Genomic DNA, 4,986 nt, shown 5'->3' on the forward strand with positions numbered 1-4,986 from the left:
TTAACTTTTCATAATTTAGTCCTTAAGCTCATAACTTGAAATTTAACCATTTTAATACTCCTTTCAAGCTAGTTGAACTTCTTAGGGACTCATACTAATCCACCTAAATCATTATTTCATAATTTTACCATGAAATTTTACTATTTTCACAAATAAATCCTTAAATGCAATTTCATAAAAAAATCACTTAACAAAATATGTTTATTTAACAACTAGAGTTAATAGTCTATCAACTAACATCAAAATACATTCAAAAACATTCATGGTAAGCCCTTCAATCTTTTAACAATTTTGCAAATTAACCCCCAAGCTAACAAGATTAAGCTAAAACGAACTCAAAAATATAAAAATCATTAAAAACGAGACAATTATACATACCATGCACAAGAACAAAGCTAGGCGAATGCTCCAAGCTTATTTTAATGGTGTTTTAGGTTAGAAAAGATAAAATAGTGGAGATGATGATATTTGGTTTACTTAATTTTATGTTCATTAATCAATTTACCATTTTACCTTATTATTAATCATAAATTTCAATTAAACCTTGTCCAAAACTATCCACTAACTTAATTATGGTATAATTACCATTTAAGTCCATTAGATTTCCTTTCCATAGCCATTTATTCTTTTTAACTAATAGAATTCAACTTTTACACCTTTTACTATTTAGTCCTTTTCACCTAATTAACCATTTAAACATCAAAATTTCTTAACAAAATTTTAATACGACCTAAACATAATCCTATAAACATTAAATAAATAATAACATAATAATTCACTCGTCGAAATTGTGGTCCCGAAATCACTGTTTCTAAAAACATTAAAAATGGGCTGTTATAGGGCCATTCAACATCACGACATCACATATTATCGACCAACGTCGCGATGAGGAAAATGTGGTCGTTGGGACGAGGACTCCATTTTTTTTGTACAAATAAGGTCTTTTGGTACCTATTTCAAGCCAATTACACCATTAACCTATTTGGTGCATAATTGCACCTTTGTACCCGCACAAAACCAACCAAAATACATTCCATAATATTCATTTAACCATTTCCAAAATCAATCAATCCATTATGCCTTAATTTGGCACCATTTCATACAAATTTAACCTATTTAAACTTTATCTATATAATCATGCTTTCAAGCCATTCAAACCGACAAGAACCATGCCATATTAATCTCACTTATGCAATTTAAAATGCCATACACAATATCATACAAGCTACCAAACATGCAACTACATATTTGAACATTGAAATTCCATAATTCAAACATTCACTAAGTTTAATCAACTATAAATTCAAAGTTAACACTTATAGTAACACCTATGTACATGCCACATAACTGAGCTTAAGACGAGCAAAAATCTAACGAGTCGATAGTAGGATAGTGTGAGCAAAAGTCTAACACCTATGTACATGCCACATAAACCCTTAGTTTTATTTCAAGGAATTTTTTTTCTTTTTTTACTTTTCAAACTTAAAAATGCAAGTACAGTTGTTAACATAGTTAGTTCTCTTTTGTCAAATTTAGGTTTATTATAACATTTTAGTCACATTGTTGCCAAATGAGTATTTTTTTTTATTCCAAAATGTCATACCAATAAATTTAATAGAAAAAGTTTACTGGTGTTAATAATTGGACATTAATTTTGAAACTTGAAAAGTAGAGGGACTAAGTTGCAAATTTAGAAAAGTACATGGACTTATAACATACTTTAACCTAAGAAAATTGATATTAAATTATATTATTTTTCTCATGTTAGCATCTAAGCTTTTTTAGTCAATAGTATCTAAACTATCAATTTTGTCTCATTTTATTTCAAAAGTGTGGCGTATGATAAAAACTCGTCATGTGCCACATTCTTATTGGTTGGTATTGGCTTTTGAGGTAAAATGAGACAAATTAATATTTTAGATAAATTAATAAAGGTAAAATTATACTTTGACTCCCTTAAAAATGATAAAAATAATTTAATTCTTTACAAATTATAAAGATATAGACTATTAAAATGATAAACTTACATTTTTACTATCGAAAAAATTACAATTTAATTTTGACCCCTAAAAGCTTTTCTGACTTTAGCCCCGGCCTGCTTGCTTGTAAACATGGTTGATAATGTCTTCTTTTACATGAAGTAATTGGGTTTTTTAGTTTGCAACAACACTAATTCTTCAAACCCTTAACACTGCTCTTTTTGTTTTGCTCTTCTTTCTACTTTTTTTTAATTTAGTAAACAAACTTGTAAAATAATGTAAATGTGGAAGACAGTTGCTTTTATCATATACATTTAATAAATCAATAAAATCTATTTTCTTTAAAATGTACCTAAAGAGAATCACCTTATAATTTATAATATTGTAAAATACTACTTATTCTATAATTATATATGTAATGCAGATGTGAATAATATTGAAATAATATAGTTTTTTTATAAATATTTGGATTGTGTATATATATTAATAGGTAAAATGAATCATATATATTTTATATATACTACAAATTTTATGTGTGTAAAACTACATATTTAAAATATATGTATATACTCAAAATAATATACAACAAATAATAAATAAAATATCTTGTGTTATATATATTATTTATTTTATCACTGTAAAAAGTAATTTTAATAATATTATACCATTACTTAAATAATAATTCAAACTTTTTATTTATAAACTATTATTTATTTTAATTATTATTTACATGTTATATGTTATTTATTTTTATTTTGAAGTAATACATGTGTTTAATAACATTAATTAAGAGACATTAATTTTTTAGAAAAAAGAGATATGCTATAAAATAAAAAGACAGAGAGTAAAGAACAAAGAAAATGGAAAAGCAAAAGAGAACATATGAATTTTATTGATCAATGGGAATAATCTATAATTCTTCTCCAAGGTCTATATTATAGACATAAGACTTCTAATGACTATCAGAATTTAAAGTACATCAAAACTTATCTTGATCTTGATAGACATCCACTTAATAATAAAATAATCATAACACTCCCCATTGGATATCCAGTGATAAATAATGTGTCTCGTTAATATCTTATTAAGATAAAAACCCTGTGGAAAAAAAATTCCTAGTGAAGGAAACAGAGTACACATATCTATAATACATATAACATGATGTCTCATTAAAAACATTACTAGGAAAACCTAATGGGACAAAAACTCGGTTAAGGGAAAAAGAGTACAACGCGTATTTACTCTCCCTCATGAAAACATCACATAATATCTCATATTCTATGTATTCAATCTTAAATACTAGCTTTTTAAATTTTTAAATGACTATTTGAATGTATTTGTTAAACATTTATGTCACCATGATTTTGAAAGTCATGAGCGAGAGAAAATTTTTAGAAATATATTTTGATCTCTTCGGAGTTTCAACAATAATCACAACAAACTTTAATCATGATTCTTTTATAAAAATACAAATAGGTATTTTGAATCATTTTATAATCCTCCTTTAACTACTATTTACTAAGTCAAATTTACCACATATGTTCAAATTATTTCAATTCATATGAATGAATAACTTCCCGAGAATTTAATATGCTTCTAGTATTCTAAATTCTTCAAGGATTTTAATACAAACTTTACTATATAGTGATTCATAAAAGATGTAACAATTCGTTTTTCAGTGGTGTCGGAAATAGTGGTTTCGGGACCACAAATCCAACGAGTGAATTAGTATAATTAGTATTTAAATTATATGAGTCAATAATAATTTTATTTATTGATATTGAATTTTGATTTGATGAATTTAAAACAATTGAATTAAAAGTTAATATAAGCGGTTCAGTTCAAAAATCAAGTGGTTATTGAAAACGAGGTATTAGGACCTTGTTTCCATAATATAAAGTCGCAAATATTTTTATTAAATATTTACAGAGTCATATTATATATGAATTGAAGTTTAGTCCGATAATTTTGATGATTTATTGCTTAATCAAGGTAAAAAGATTAAATTGTAAAAGAGACAAAAGCTAATCGCTATAGATTTAAAATAGTAAAAGGACCAAAATGGTAATTAAACATGGTCAAAAAGTCCAAGCGGGGGTGGAAATGATTAAATCCACTAACTTTTGGGCTATTTGTCTTTTAGTCCTAATCAGTTTAGGATTAAATTGAAAATTAAGTTTATTTAGTTGAAATTTAATAAAATTGAAAGACCAATTGTGCAATTAAACCCTCCTTGAATGACAATTATACCATTAGAAGGGATAGTGGATGGTATTAGGCTTATAAATGTTGAAAATTATGAGTAATTAGAAAGGACAAAATAGTAAATTGGAAATTAAATGAAATTTAATAAACAAAACAAGTTAAAATTATTTTTTAACTTATCATCTTCTTCAATTAGAACCGAAAAACCTAGAAGCCATGGGAGGAAGCTTTAGTGAACATTAGTCCTTTGATTTAGGAGGTAAACCTCGCCCGTTTTTAGTAATTTTTATATTTTTGAGCTCGTATTAACTTAATCTAGCTAACTCGATGACCAATTTGTAAAACTGTTAAATGTTTTGGATTGTGTCATTATTGAGTTTGTGTTATTCTTAAAAATTTATGAAAGAATATTGATTTTGGTTGTTAGATAGGACTATTTTGTAAAATAGTTTTTAATGATTTTAAGGTTTAAGGACTAAATTGTCAAAGTGATGAAGTTACAAGGACTTGATGAGAAATAATTGCAAATATGGTTGTATTGAAGTCATTGAATATTTTGCCATGGATGTTTTTAAATAAAAATGGTTAATTTGCATGATTATGGCTTAGAGACTAAATTGAATAAAAATAAAATATTGTGGACAATTTAGTAAAAAGGCCAAAAAATACTTAATTGCATAAAAAAGACTTATTTTAAATCAGGAACTAGTGGAAAACTAAGGGAAAGAGAAATTACCGAATAGTCCATGTACCTTTGTCGATGTTGCAATTTAGTCAGGTAAGTTCGTACATTTAATTTTAG

The sequence above is a fragment of the Gossypium arboreum genome, chromosome 13 (genome assembly GCF_025698485.1).
Source record: "Gossypium arboreum isolate Shixiya-1 chromosome 13, ASM2569848v2, whole genome shotgun sequence".
Lineage (NCBI taxonomy): Eukaryota > Viridiplantae > Streptophyta > Magnoliopsida > Malvales > Malvaceae > Gossypium > Gossypium arboreum.